The sequence below is a fragment of the Miniopterus schreibersii genome (genome assembly GCF_964146895.1).
Source record: "Miniopterus schreibersii genome assembly, chromosome: 7".
Classification (NCBI taxonomy): Eukaryota; Metazoa; Chordata; class Mammalia; order Chiroptera; family Miniopteridae; genus Miniopterus; species Miniopterus schreibersii.
In genome coordinates, this window is record NC_138108.1 from 14,180,273 (window position 1) to 14,197,046 (window position 16,774).

Sequence of the window (16,774 nt, forward strand, 5' to 3'; positions counted from 1 at the left end):
GAGAGAAGCCTTTCTTATTTGAATGCATGTAAAATATTGCTTGAAAGAAAAAACAAAATCTCTTTAAAAAATATTGCTTGAAAGAAAAAAAAAAATCTCTTGACTTTGGCAAAAATTAAGTACAGAATAGACTTTAGAGAACCGGCTGCTTTTGATATGGAATACTGTTGGATTTGGTATAGGAAATCAATCAATAAAAATACCTGATAGGAGGTAATAATATTTTATGACATCCAACAAATGATTTCTCTCTCTCCCTCTCGCTTTTTCTCTCTCTGTCTGTCTGTCTCTCTGTCCCTCTCTGCCTTGGTCAAATGAAGCAGGAAGCCTGACTCCTTAAATACTGAGAGGGGGATATGTTTCTTTTAATTTTCCCCCCATCACCATTTATCCCCCCTATGCCCCCTTCCTCCTCCAACCCCCCCCATCACCACACTGTTGTCCATGTCCATGAGTTTTCTCTCTCTTTTTTTTCTCAGTCCCTCCCCCCTCCCCCCCAATACCCCTTCCCCCACCAGAGCTGTCAGCCTGCTCTCTATGAGTCGGTCTCTATTTTGCTCCGTAGTTCAGTTTGTTCATTAGATTCCATGTATGAGTAAAAATGGAACTTGTCTTTCTCTGACTGGCTTATTTCACTTAGCATAATGTTCTCCAGGTCCATCTATGCTGTCGCAAAGGGTAAGAGTTTCTTCCTTTTTGTAGCTGCGTAGTATTCCCTGGTGTAAATGTCCCACAGCTTTTTTATCCACTCATCTCCTGATGGACACTTGGGCTGCTTCCAAATCTTGGCTACTATAAATAAGGCTGCAGTGACATAGGGGTACATATGTTCTTTTGAATTAGCATTTCGGGTTTCTTTGGATAAATCCCTGGAAGTGGAATCCCTGGGCCTGGAAAGCAGTATGGAATTATCTCAAAAAAATTTAAAAAGGGAGTATGTTTTCTTAAAGCCACTGAAAGCCCATGGCAAAGAAGAAGGGCTGCAAGATTGTTAACACTCTTAGAACTCTTTTGGTGAAAGAGAATCGACAGTCCCTGGGTAAGCCAAGTAAGTCAGAGTGAGTTAAAAATAAGCCCTGGGTAGCTTAGCATCAGATAGAACTCCAATTTATAACAATTGTTAGGACAAAGTTAATTTTTCTATGCAGGAGAAGCCCTACCTATTCATATTTTGGTGAATGGTTTATTAAAACTAAAGCATTCTGTGAAATTTTATGATCAACATTCCTTTTATCTTTCATTAGTTATAAAAAAAGTCATTGGCTATAGTTAGTTCCAGATCTGACATGTTTCTATAGTCCCCACACCATGATAAAGTATGCTATCTGCCTATGAAATCTGGAGGGTGTACCACTGGAATTATTTTGAGACTGATGGATTTATGCTGATTCATCCAGATTCTTACTAATCAGTAGATATCTCTTGTGACGAAAGATACAACATCAGTTTGTGAGTCTAGTGGCACCATTTGGGGACTGGATCTGAGGCCTTGGCCTCACTGGTATGGTAACTAACAAGCTTAGCTAATTGGTCACAAATCAAAGTAAACTTACAATGTGGCACACCAGATACAAAGTCTTAAAACATATGTGTGACATGCACAACATTTGGTTTGTTTATAAAATTTTAAAGTAAGAGAAATAATAAAAAGAATAGTATATCATACTTCCAGGCATGAGGCTTACGGTACTGAACACTTTCTTGAAGGAATGTTTTATAATCCTTTTGAACCCATAACCCCCCTTTTCATGGACTTAACATTCTCATGCCTTGATTAAAAATCATTGCCATAGTCTACATAGTCTCACCAGCCAAAGTAATGTTATGAAGCTTTACTCAGCACAGCCAAATGTAAAATATTATAATGTTGTTTGCTTTTACAAACCACAAATGTACTTCCTGAAATGTTTGATGTGTCCTTTCTTGTTCTTCTACCTTCTGCCCATTTTTTCTCTGACCAACCAGGCTCAAAATGGAAAGCATTTGTCCTTGGATATGATTTTCTATAAATGTATGCAGGTATACCTTACAATATTAATATAATTTGTATACAAGTAGATAATATGGATCAAACTTTTATTTAACCAGTAGGTTAACAAAAAGCAGGGCAAACAAGAATATGAGACTGATATATAGGACAAGTGAAAAAGAGAAAAAGGAATCCTGAAATTAGATTGCTAGATTATATGTAAATCTGGCCCATGTGCTACATGCCAATAAACCATAACCTTCAGGGTTAGCTTCCTGTTAGGACAGAAATCATTTGTAGGTGATCAAGTTTCTACAAGTTAAACATTTAACTTCACAGACCTTAGCCCCTAATCAGTAGTGATACAAAAAGATAACAATCATTTTTTTCTCCAAATTTCTAATAATTTTTCTTAATACAACTTATAAAAATGTGAGCTTGTGATACAAATAATAAATGATGAAGTGGAGAGTAGTTTGGGGCAAGCTTTTACAATGATTATGTGACGTCACACTACCTTTTCCTATCCATAGATCTCCCCAAATCACTACTACTCAGAATATTTAGGACATTTTGTTTATCTTACTCCAACTCTTGGGTAATTTTCTTGACTCTTGCTTTTCTTGGCTTTCTGTTCTTCCTCATGTTGTGTTGTTCTGCTTTGGGACTGACCACTAGCCTTTTTGATACTAACAGTGGTTACATATTTGGGAAAATAGGCCTCCCGTGATTGGGTGCAGAAGGATAGACGAGAACTTGCTGTACTTCCCTCTATTACTCCATCCCTCAGTTCCTTACCTTGCCACACTAGGCTGTACAGATGTATCTGACTCACCTGTTGTGTTGGAAGTAAAGAGAATGGCGACAGAGAGAAAAATCTTAAACTGTATGCTAGATGTCATTATTCCTATTGCCCAAGAGAAAAGTTCCCAAAGGCTAGAACCTTGGTAAAGGATTTCCTTTGTGTGTACAACTCAGGTTCTGTCCTCAGTCTCCTGCCCTTGATCCCACATTTCTCAGCAGTTGCTTTCTTACTCATGCTTGCACTGTCTGAACCTCTAATTCTCTTCTGGGAAACCCCTTTTCTATTCACTGGGGTGTGTCTGAGCTTCCTCTCCCATGTGGTCTCTAGACATCATAATCCATAGCTTTCTATTTCTGAATATCAGTTATTTAAGCTGGAATATCATCCCTGGGGGTTTCACCATGAAAATCTAAGGTGGGCACTGTACCCCAAGTCAAACCTCCTTCCCCCTTTCCTCTTTCCCACCCTTCCTCCAATGTTAATTAGAGATATACTCTCTTGTTGGAAGACTCTAATTATCAAATTTAATACATGCACATACACACATATTTCCCAAAGACAACAGTACTTTTAAAAGAAGCAGAAAAACCTTCAGCTAAATATAATAGTTTGCCAGGGTCCCTGCTAACATAGGCATAAGACTTTACATTTATTACCCTGAGTGGTAATTGGTATCAAGTATTCTTGAACCATCTGCCCTTGTTCCGCACCCTTTAATACAGAAGGACCTGGATAAACTTTGAAACACCTACATTTCTGAGAGTAAAATGGAGTTGGTCCATTTCATTTTTTTTAAGCAGAAGGAAGAGTCAGAAGAGGCTCTTCCTCAAACCCAAGTAGCATCTACTGTCTTCCCAGGAATCAGCAGGAGATTTCTTCCAGTTAACTTACTCTGTTTGGTAAGAATATGCAGAAAGTTCTTAAGCATTGTTATGGGCCAGATTGTGTCCCCTCAAAATACATGTTGAGGTCCTAACCCCCAGTACCTGTGAATGTGACCTTGTTCTGAAATCAGGTCTTTGCAGATGTAATCAAGTTAAGATGAGATCATACTAAATTAGGGAGGGCCTTCATCCAATATGAATATTGTCCTTATAATAAGAAGAGAAGAGACAGACACACACACACACAGTGGAGAGATGGCCATAAGGAGATGGAAACAGAGAATGGAGTTTGATATCACAAGCCAAGCAACACCTAGGGCAACCATAAGGTGGAAGAACCAAAAAAGGATTCTTCCCTGTATCTGAGGGAGCATGGCCCTGCCAACACCTTAGTTTCAGACTTCTAGTCTCCAGATCTATGGGAGAATAAATTCATGTTGGGTAAAGCCTCTCAATTTGTGGTACTTTGTTACTGTAGCCCTTGCAAACTAATGCAAACATCATTGTCATCATCATCTGCTGTGTGACAGTTGCTGTGTTGTTTGCTTGATTGATTTGTGTGCTAGATAGAATGTAAGTTCTGGAGTCGAAATCTGACTCACTTAGGTTTGTTACCTAAGGCAAATTATATAACTACTACCTATTATTTCTGTTATCTTCTCAAATCGTTATAATAGTCTTGAAAAATAGATATTAATTCCTATATGAAAGAAGAGCCTTCTGAGGCATAGAAAAATTCATCATTTACCCATGGAAATGCAGTTAGTAAGTGGAACTGTTGGATATGTTTTAAATATGTTTTTTAACTTTTTATTTTGAAGTAATTTTAAATTCATAAAAAGAATTACAAGAATCACACAAATGATTTCACATACCCCTCACCCCGACTCCTCAGTTAACTTTTTTAAACCATATTTGCCTCACGTTGGCTTTCTCTTTGGATAGATGGATATAGATATATAGATAGACATCTATATCCATATCTATATTTTGGTGCACATATGTTTACATTTCTATTGGGTTTACTATTGGGAGTGGAATAGTTAGTGCATGGAGTATGCTTAAGTTCAGTTTTAGTATATACTGTACTGCCAAATAGTTCATTAAAGTGGTTGTCCACTCTTAATCAGTGTATGGGAGTTCCCGTTGCTTCACTTAACTCTTAGTGCTATATAGCTGTATTTCACTGTGGTTTTAATTTCAATTACCCTGGTAACTTACTGAGGTTGACTACCTCTTCATATACTTACAGACCTTTTTTTTTTTTTTGCTATAAAGTCCACATCTCTACAGAAGATCAGCAGTCAGCCGCTACTTCTGTATGTTAGTTGTGAGATAAGGGATGAACCAAGGAGAAGAGGAACGGTTAAGGCAGATAGCAAGTCTGGGCAGGTCAGAGCTATTACATGTTAAAAGTTATATTCCTTGGAATATATGGTAAAAGTGTTGTATGCCTGCTCTATCTATCAATCATCTATCATCCATCCATCTATCTATCTATCTATCTATCTATCTATCTATCTATCTATCTATCTATCTATCATCTATCTATCATCATCTATCATCTATCTATCTATCTATCATCTATCTATCTATCTATTATATACCTGTTATCTATATATCTTTAACATCTTTTACGGAGTGAACCAAATAGTCATCTTTCCATTTTTAACTCTTACCTGAGGAACATGTGAGTAATGACAAGTGAAGTAGGCATCCACAAAACATTCTCATTCCTGCAGCATTTAAATCCATTAACTTTACCATGTTGTCTCACCAGGCTGCTTACAGTTATCTAACATACTATGATAAAGTCTAGTCACTGTTCAATTGTTTCTCTTGGTTGCACTCAAAACTGAAAAGTACTCTTTAAAATATATTCTTCTATCTTTAGTGTTCTTGGCATATGTCTAAATTAAATAAAAAATATTAGAGCAAAGCTGTATAAGATGTTCATCACAATATCAAAATAATGAACACTTACTGAGAAAAGCCAAGCATTGTGGTTGTCTCTTTCACATACAGCGTCTTGTTTACTACTGCGACCCTATAAAGTAGCTTGTATTATTACCCTAATTTGTGTAGATGAGAAGACTGCTCTTTAGAGAGATTAAGTAACTTGATTAAGGTCATGTAGCTAATAAATGGCAGAGCCAGCCGGGGATTTGACCAAGTTTGAAACCATCTTCTTAACCTCTGTAAAAAACCGAGTGTTCAATGACAGGAGAATGCTCATATGCATTATAAAGTCAACACAACATAATATTATGCAGCCATTGGAAATCACGTACCCAAATAATTTGTATTGACTTTGGAAAATGTTAATGTTTTAATAGTAAACAAAAAAATAAGATACACACTATATGATATGATACACATATAATGACCTCAGCTGTATAGAAAATGTGTGACTATCCATAGGGAGAGAAACGAAAGCAGTATAAACAAGTATTAATGATGTTTATCTGTACGTGTGGTAAGACTATGGATGGCTTTTGCTTTCTTATTACATATTCCTAGAATGAATGTGTATTTCTTTTATAATCAGGAAAAAGGTAATAAAATCTTTAATACTTACAAGACGTGAGAAGAAATATAAAGACTTGGTTTCTCTGATTAAAGGAATAAGCCCATTAAAAGGCGCAAACCATTCAGTTTGCGATCTGTGCCGGATGTGCATGGCTATCAGATGCCCAGACACAGTGTAATATTCTCCTGCTGCTGTAGTCTCTCATTTTCTTTCTGCCTCGTGTTGGAGATAAAGCAGGAAGTGTGTGCTTCTCATTGGGAGCTTGGCATGTGAATGAGATGGCTGCTTTTCTCAGCTTAAAAAAGATAAAAGGAGCTATCAAGTAATGTTTTCTTTCATCTAAGGATGTTGGTCCCACTCCAACAATTGGAATTGATTGAACTCCAGTGCTTGCAAATTTAAAAACCTAACACAGGGGACCTGCTCACTCTGAGTTTTACAAATCAATGGATAAACTCTAAACAAAAGCCCATTACAGGGCACCTTAGTGTTTATCTGTTTGGCAAGATAAACACTTGTAAACAAGCGTTTTCAACTGTGAGCTTCAATAATAACACTCTGAGATCTGTATTAGATGGTAAAAATTTGCATAGGACCATAATGATAGCAGAAGCTCAAAGGAAAAATGTGTTTTTTAAAAAATTAAGTCTTCTGATCTGTATTCTCAATTAAATCGTGTTTCATTCATCTAGATGAGTCATTTCTCTTGACTTTTGGTAGCAATTTTGTTATTGCTTGTGGAATGTAGCCTCACATGAAACAGGTATGTTGTTGGTATTTAATTAAATAGTATTGCTTCATGGGAGCCTATAAACCATGGAGCCAGGCGGAAGAAATGATATTAAATAGATGTATCTGATGAGTATAATGATTTCTAATTAATTTACTATTTAGCACTGAAACTGTCAAAGCTAAATCATGACATTAAATTTGAACTTAAGTGCTTTACTGAGATTAATCAAACTGGAGAAAAAATTTTAAATGACCATATCTATATAGAATCAGTACTTTGGCATAAAGAGTTTACTTATTAGATTTCAATCAACAGAACTTAACATCTGGATTCACATTTTACAAATTATATTTGATGATAGACCAGACCCCTATCCCACTCCTGCCACCAATTTGTTGCAGACCAATACTTTTATAAAATACAATAAAATTAAAGTACTAGAATAATGGAAAAGTGAAAATAAAGGCACAAAATAGAATCACAGATTTTTAATAGTTTCAACCAACATGCAATAGTCTAATTTTTCTAAAAGTTTTAAATCCTTTCTCTCAGTTTCTGTGCTTATCTTGCCATGGACCGGTAACAATTCTCAGACCTGCAGTGGTGTACAGACCACACTTGAGCACGACTGTGGGTTCCTCTGCTCACCTCCAAGCCCCACACTGCTGTTTGGCTTGGGCTGGGATTCTGATTAGGAAGTGGAATGAGGCTGACTTCATTATCCTCCCATCCACCTCCCCTTGAGAAGGGCTGCAGACTGTAATTATATCAGTGTGGCACCCAGATCTGTCACCTGTAGCGTCCTGATGTTATTCCTGTGTTTACAGACACTGAGGCATGTGTTCCCAAGGTTCAGCTGCCTGTGGCTTCCCGTGATCACTGCAACCAATGCCAGGGGATCCCAGGGACAGCATGCCCTGCTCAGCCAGGATAAAATATTCCTGAGTGTTTTATGGGGATGAAACAGTTAATAGTTCTTGTATTGTCTATGACAGTCATGGTTACACCAATGAAGCTTAAAAAATGTGTTAGAACCCAATGTAATTGTTGACACCGAGTCCCTTGCTCTGGCTTGTGCAACCAACTTAATCTAACTCATTTGATTTTTTTCCCAGGTCAAAACAGTGATTCTTTTTTTTTTTAATTTTAAATTTATCTTTATTGTTGCAAGTATTACAGATGCACCCTTTTTTACCCAATTGACCCCTTTTACCCTGCACCCACCCCCCACCCCCCACCCCAGGCCTTCACCACACTATTGTCTCTGTCCATGGTTATGGGTTATTTGCATATGCATATAAATTCTTTGGTTCTCTCTCCCCCCCCCCCCCCCCCCCCCCCGCCTTCCCTCTGAGATTTTGTCATCAGTTCTGTGCTTCTATGTCACTGAATCTATTTTGTTCATCAGTTTATTATGTTCTTTAGATTCCACAGTCTTGAAAACATAAAAATCCTGGAAGAGAAAGACAAAACAGTGATTCTTGAGGTCAGCTCAGGATTTAGAATTTATTCAGCATTTCAGAGCTGCTGCTTGCTTCCTCACTGGTTGATGCTAGCACCCCAGGGAAGGGATGCAGCCCACAGTCTGCAGGGGATGGGTGGGGTCCACTTGCTTGGTCTTTTCTACCAGAAGTGGGCAACATTAGCTGCCATTCTATTCTTGGCATGATAAGCATGGCGATTGCTTCAAAAGGTGGGGAACTGGCATTTCTGCAGCTGTTGCTGCTTCTCTCCCATCATTCATTGGCCTGAAGATCCCCCAGATGGCAGAAAGCTATGACTCTGGGAAAGTTGTGTTCATTTTTTGAGCATTTATTTACTTTACTGTTATTGAACTCAGTCTGGAAATGTCTACAGTTTGCTAGCTATTTTGGTTCACCGTTTTTGAATTTAGTATGCTGCACTGCTTCATCTGTGACAGGGACAAACTTTTGACTGTATCTGCTTATGCCTCCTGAAATCTGCATTTTGCTCTCTCAGAACCTGGATCTTGGCATTCATCAAGTGATCTATTCTAGAACAGCAGGAGTTCCCTAAGACTCTTTTAGGGGGCCCACAAGGTCAAAATTCTTTTCATAATGACACTAAGATATTTGTTGCATATTTTATTTATTTATTGACATATCTATTGACTTAAGAGAGGGAGGGAGGGAAGGAGGGAGGGAGAGGGAAAGAGAGAGTGGGAGACATCAATTTGTTATTCCACTTATTTATGCATTCATTGGTTGATTCTTGTATTTGACAGGGAATTGAACCCACAACCTTGGCATATCAGGATGATGCTCTAACCAACTGAGCTACCTGGCCAGGACTTATTTCCTTTTTGTCATCACATGTCATGGAGATGACATCATTGTTCTGACAGCTAATGGAGTGTGTGCTTATATATTCTCCAGTGTATTTTTTGTAATCCCAGTTTTAATTTTGAATGTGACAAATACCAATAGATATATCCTCCATAAACTACAGTTATTCAAGGTCTTCAATATTTATTGAGTTTCTGAGACCAAAAACTTTGAAATGGACACATTAGAAGGATAATGTGGTTATTTGTGTTAACAGTGAAATGCCGAGACAATTTGGCCATGAGAACCTTAGGAGGTTTTTCTTTTTATTACCTGTGTCTAATATGTCACAGTAGTTAGGTTATGACCCAGCAATGAAACAGATTTACCTCTGGAGACTCCAGGAAAAAAACTTTCTTGCTGACACTAACATCTCGATTTCATGACTCCAGAATGATAACACATTTTTGTGGTTTTAAGCTACCAAGCTTGCGGTAATTTGTTACAGCCACAATGGGAAACCAATGCAGACTTGTTTCAGAGGAAGCAAAAACAATTTGTTGACTACCTACTATGTGCCAGGCCTGGAGCAAGATTACATAGTCAGTGATTAGAAAAGCTAAGGTTCAAATTCAGGTTTGTCTGCATTCAAGAGACCAAGCTCTTCTCACTAACCTAGCTTTATCCACCCAAAATAAAATGTTACACACTGAAAACTTATACATTTATCAAAGGACAAATCTAGAAATCCAGTGAATGCATGATCCATGTTGCCACTGATCATTAATATGGTCAAGGCCCTGATGCCACATTGGTCCTGTATCCTCACTTGGCTACTAAAGACCTACTTGGTAGGTATAGCACCATGAGTAACTGGATAGTGTATTCCAATTAGGAGTTATTTTCCCCCAGATTATTCCATTTTTTCCTAACCAGGAATTAACTCTCAAATTCAACTGCAGCATGTTCATTGACCTCTGAAATGAAATGTGTGAATTGTTGAATGTCAAGCTTTGCCTCATATGAGAAGGAAATTCTACAGTGAATCTTGTTCACCACGAGTGAGATACGATTATTCATGTCTTTTTCTTAATTGCACCATGAAATATGCTGATTCTTCTTGTCGAAAGCTGAATATTTACCTATTATATTGATATTCACCACCCGATTGTCTGTAGGAATATTTTAAAGATGGGATTGATTTAAAAACAAACCATTTAGGACAAATGGCGCTTGCTTTGGGAGGTAGCTTAAATGTAAACAAGGTGAAAAAATAGCTCAAAATGTCCAAATATTCAGGAATATTTATATGCTTCAGAAATATTGATTTGGGGAAGCCATTGATGGGTCCACACCGTAAGGTGGTGGCAGCGTACAGGATGTCCCCATCTTTATTTTCCCTTAATTCCCCTTTCCCCCGGAGTGCACGTCAGCCATTCCCGAGCTGCTGTTAGGCCAGACTCCAGATCACCCACTGTCCAAATAGCCCCCTGTTGTGATCACAGCCAGCCCTGCTGCATTCCCCACGGGGGACACATCCCCGAGCGGGAGGCCCAGCCCGGGAATGCTGGCGATCGCTCTTTGGATTTATTCCGTTGTGCTGGACTGCAGGGGTGAAAACATCCCTGTGCGTGTTTTGTCACAGGCCTAACTAAAAGAAGTTTCTCTAGATCTTCTCACTCTCGTGGGAAAAAAAGAAGAAAAAGAAAAAGATAAACCCAAAGGAAAAAGGGGGCGAGCGGGATAGTGTCCCTCCCTAAGACCTAAACTGACCTGGTCTAATCTCTGCCCTGTCAGGTCTCTGCCCACGACAGGGAGTGGGGTTTGGGGGGGAGGCGAAAAGGGGGGGTCCAAGGAATTCCCTGGGAGGTGGAAGCAGGGCCCAGCGCTCTTTCTAGAGCAGCGGCTGGTGGGGAGTCATTGTAATGAGATAAGCCAGACAGGACAGGACCTCTAAGAAACCAAACCCAGCCGGAAGCGTTGCCAAAGAGGCGTCGGGCTTTGTGCCCTTTCCTTACCTTACGCTGGACGTTCTCCCCGACCCCCTCAGAACCGAGGCCCAGGAAAGATCCTCTTAAATTAATACTGCTTTTCCTTGAGGACGCAGGGCAGGGCGGATTGCAGCCTAGAGCTGGCCCCAGGGCCAGCCATGAGTGTTGTCCCACAGGTGTTAGGCCGCGGTCATGACCTGCCTCCGGGCCTGCCTCGGGCCTGTCAGCCGGCGTTGGAGGTGCACCCGAGCTGGGGCCCCCCTCCAGCCTCGCCCGTTGCCTGTGCTGCCTCACTGCCCATTTACACCCCGGAGGCATGAGGCTGCTGCGCTGCACTGAGACGGGACAGGCCTCTGATGGCAGCGCCTGGCGCCCTGGGGTGCTGTGCGCAGCGCCAGCCTGAGTCAGCCAGGCGGCTACCAGGCTCGGGCTCGGGCTCTCGGGCGATGGCACAGTGGGCTCCACGCTGACTTTGTTTTATATGAAATCCCCAAAGAGAATAATGCCTTATCTAAACTCTCATTATATATTTTATAGTAGAATGAATATGGATTGATAATAAGTTTTGTTCCAGTATAACATGTTTCAGAAGAATTTCCCCATCTTCCCTCTTTCTCTACCAAGAAATAAAAGTATAACCATAAAAACAAAGGCTTTTCTACTTAAGGGCTCTGTGAACAGAACAGCGGTCTTCTTTTTAATATTAATATTTAGCTTATATTTTAAAATAAGCGCAGGTGATTTTATACAATGCAGAATTAAATTTGTTTCTCAGAACTTGAACTTTGCATGTTTTTAAAAAAATTACCCTTTTTTACATGACAGGGAAATTAGATAATTTATTACTAAAATACAATAATTTTTGCTTTTTTAAATTAGCTTTTAAAATTGGGAAATACATCAAATATATAGAAAAGAATCGAAAATAAAATGATGGAAATCCATTATCTAAATGTCTATTACCAAGCTTTATTAAAATAATATTATGCCATTTGTACACTTGAATAGTTTCTGAAGAAATGTTATATTGCAGATTTAACAATGGCCATCTTTATTCCCCCCCATCCCTTTACTCTCCCTTACTCTGAGAAGTAACCACTACCATGAAATCAATGTGGATCATTCTCATAGTTTGCATATTTTTTACTGTGTACACACAGAAACTATATAGTCTTATTTTGCATATTGTCTGACTGTACATATCCTTCTCCAACCTGAAATTCCAGCTCAACATTTAAGATAGGATTTTTGTCCTGAGAAACTTGGGACATGGATAGAGCTAGATAAACCCCAAGCCTTTAGATTGGGATGCAAATTTCAGGTGCTTCTTGAACTCCTGAAATTATATGTGCACGTGTGTTTTTCTGAGAAGTAGGCCCATAGCTTTCATAGCATTCTCAACTCTATCTTAGACCTGAGAAGCCGCCTTTCTTCTAAATTTTGAAATCCCATCAATGTACAAAGCTTTTTTTTATAGTGATGTATGATTAATTTTCTTTTTTCCTGCTATATATTCTTTTATTCTGAGTGCAGCACTTAAAAAAATTGATGATTCTATTGATAGGCTGATTTCTTCTTTTGGGATGTCATCTGTGATGTACATTTTGAAGACAGGGAATGACTTAATAAAACGGCATATACCACTCTGACCACTAGAGGGCACTAACACAACTAAAAACAGAGAAGGTATCTTGGCGTAAAGAAATAACAAATGCCAGAGGAGTTGCTTCCAAGATCTTCACATATTTATTTATCTCTGTTTACAGATTTCTACATCGAGCTTCTAATATGTTCTAAAACTTTCATGTTCAAATTAGTTCAATGTTATCAGTCTCATAAAAAAACGTAAAGCAGGCCTGAGGGGAGGCCTTAAATAAATGAAGTACACTACAGCTAGATTCTGGCTACTTATCTGGTCATTGGTGCATTTTTAAGGCACCAACTGATGGCCAATTAATTGATATCTTTATTAATAAAAATAAATGGCATGATTTAGGAGTTTACATAGACAAAAACTGTCTCTTCACTGAGACTTTACTAAAAATGCTTTGTCATCATTTACGCAGCCCTGGTATATAGTCACTCTTTGGGAATACTGTATTCCCAGGGTTCCTGATTTCCAGTCACCTAGGAGTCTGTTTTACTTATTTATTCATTCCTTTACTTACTTGTTTAGGATAAATTTATTTTTAAGATTTAATTAATCTATAGCTTGGAGTCTTTAAAAAATGTCATTTAACTTATTTTCTTTATTATACTCTACATTTTCTCCCTAAATCTTTAATTTTTCTTTTAACTATTTTGATACAGTCACAGAATTATCTAGTGAGTATGTAGCTATTTACTAATTCATTTAATCTGAACAAAACAAAGATCCCCATCCAAATGGAACTTAAGGTCTATGGGGTGGGGGTGGGGCACATAATAAGCAATGTGCGTAATAAATAAGTTGTATCATTCGTTAGGAGATGCTGAGTGCTATAGAAAACTTATAGAAGATACAGGAATATGGAGTCAGGAGAGGGGTTGCAGTTCTAAGTAGGCGGGCCTACTTAGAGAGGCTGTGGTGGCCCTGGAACCCCACCCCTAAACCCTGTGACTCTCAGACATTTTCCACAGAAATTATCAAGTGGCCTTGCAGCATGGAAATTTGCCTCTGGGGGAAAACAGAGGCAGGGGAAGTTTATCCTGTTCAGTTACTCATTTGCTTCATTTAAAAAAAATCTTAGTATCAATTAAATTTTACTATCTAAAAATGAAATGCAAGGAATAAAAAATTGCTGAAATAATTTAAACCATCAGGGCTTACTTCTGAAATAATAACTTTACTTTATAGAATTTTATACCACCTTATGCATGTTATTTGATTATTTCAATTATTACAGTAATCTCTCAAGTGATCTATTTTATTATCCTATATTCTATGTGCAAAAATGGAGGCTTAGAAAAATTACTCACTGTAACCACTTTCTGACATAGCTGGTATGTAAGATGACTACTTTCTGGCATAGCCAGTACTTTTAAGATGTATATCTGTGACTAAAGTTTGATATTTATAAGAAGAATATCAATTTTATCTGCTTTTCTTTCACAAGGGTACTTTATAAAGACATATATTAAATAATTTTTGTTCTTAATATTCCAGAAGAACATTTGGGGAATTTTTACCTGGAATACATGCATTCCTTTGACATTTAAAATTCAGAGCAAGGTTGTGATATACATAGAGAAAACCTCTTCATAGGGCACTTTTTCAAATCTTAAAAACTTTAGAATGTCTAGGTTGAATTCAAGGGTTCTACAATTATAAAATTACCCTAAGGAAATAATTAGAGGTAAGAGGAAAGGGTTAGTTGAAGGACATTTATTACCTAAAACATAATAGGAAACAACCAGAACAAATTTTGTTATATCAAGACAATGGGATGCTACACAACTGTAAAAAATAATGCAATGTATCACTCAGTGACTTGGAAAGGCATCCACTATATTAATGTAAGTGGGAGAAAAACAGGGTGCTAGGAGTATGTATGGTATCACTCTCTTTTTATTGCAGATTCTATCTCTATATTGAGAAAAAACTGGAGGTCAGCAACCTTTTTTTGTAAAGGGCCAGATAGTAAATATTTTAGGTTTTGTGGGCCATGTGGTTTCTGTGGTAACTGCTCAGTTCAGTGGCTGTAGTGCAAAAATAGTCATCCACAGCATTTAATGAATGGGCACGGCTGGATTTAGTTCCTGGGCTATGGCTGATTCCTGATCTGTAATTTCAAACAGTGATTCTCTCTAGGAGCTATAATTCTAGGTTTGATTTTCTTCTTTTGGCTTTTGTTGGGGAAGAGGAAATTTCCCCTGCCCCTTCTTGAGTTCTTATGGCTGAATAATAATAGAATTGACACAAGGTCAGATTAATAGAAAAATCAATTTAATATCTATACCCTGGAGATCACAGATGATGCCCTTTGAAATGACAGCTCTGATTACCCTTCATAGTTTCAAGTAGACCATGAAGGGCTGACACACCCAGTCCCTGCAACCCGGGAATGGCCCTGGAGGAGTGAAGAAGCGAGTGACAGTCCCCCATCTGCACTGGGAGGGCAGGACAGATTCTGGGAGGGGTTGTTTAGTCCCAGGCTGTGACCAGCTTCAGCATGAGGCCAATTTGGTCTTTTATCATATAACTCAGGAAGCTTAATCCTCTGCAGTGTGCTCCATGCCAAGCTGCCGCCCTGTCTAAAGTTTCCATTTACACTTACTGTAGGGCTGGCTGTGGAATCATGAGCATCATTTAAAAATAATCTAACTTTCACAATAAGACTACAGGGCATTGAGCTCTAGTGTCTTTGTATTTCAATTTTATTATTATGGAAGAATGGGCTTATTGACAATACTTTTTCCTGACAATAATTCATTAGGTGCTGTCAACAGCAAAAAATCTTAATGGACTTTAGCTATATGAGCCATATGTGTTATTTCTTTCTTTCTCACCCTTGGGGCTATTCAGAATGAAGGATTCTCAGGAAATGGACAACATATTGTCAAGTTTGAAAGCATATGGGGCTGAACAGGATTCTACTGAAGGCTCATGGTCTTATAATCCAATATTTATAAGCAATTAAAGTTCACCAAAGTCTATAAAAACATGCCACAGCTGTGAATCAAATTAGTGCCTTGACCTACCCAATTAGACAAAGAAAACATCAATAGTATAATTAGGCAGCCAATTCCCTTCTTAGAATTAATGTAAATAGTGATTATGCTTTAAAATCAAATGAACATTGTATTTTCAAACTAGAAGAAAGAAGCTTATGCTAAAAGATGGGAAATTCCAGGTCAGAGAGAGTTCCTTCATGTTTGATTAGTAAACTGACAAGGGAAATTGTCTGTTTTTTTTTTTTTTGGTGTCTCAGCAAAATTTTCCTTTTGATTCTAATCAATCCCTCTCTTCTTTTATGAGGACTGACTGTCCATAGATTTAAAGTCATTGCTTTGTCAGTTGAGGTTGAAGAGCCAAGAGTTCCAAGCCTTCCAGAGAGTCATTGCTGAATTATTCAGTAATTTCAAACCACACCCAAATGCAGGTGTAAGTCACAGCCAGGCATTTGCATGCTGAGGTCCCTCATCCTTGTCAGGGAGAGAACAGTGTTTCAGATCTAGGGTGGGAGCTTCGACGGTGATGGAACAGGTAAAATTACACAAGCACTGTACTCACTTCCTATCTCATTTCGTAGCCTCATGTTTCCTCTCTGCTGTCTCCATTCACTGGTCAAAGTTTTCAATTGCAGAAACTATTCAGGAAGCATGAACTTGTCAATAAATTTAAGAAATCTAGGTGGAAAAATGTCGAGTAAGAAAAAATTACTGTAAAGTGTCAGTTTTTTAAGTTGGAAGGGTGTTTTGGGGATCTTCTCTAGGTGGAAATAGGGCTCCCATCAAAATTCTTGTGTCCTTAAAAGTTGTAATCGAGAGATGCTCTTCTTTAATTTCTAAAAACAAATGAATTAAAAACCTGTTTTGCTATGAAAGGTTAGTGGGCAACAGTAGAAACGTTTTTGTGATACCTATTTTATGTCTGTA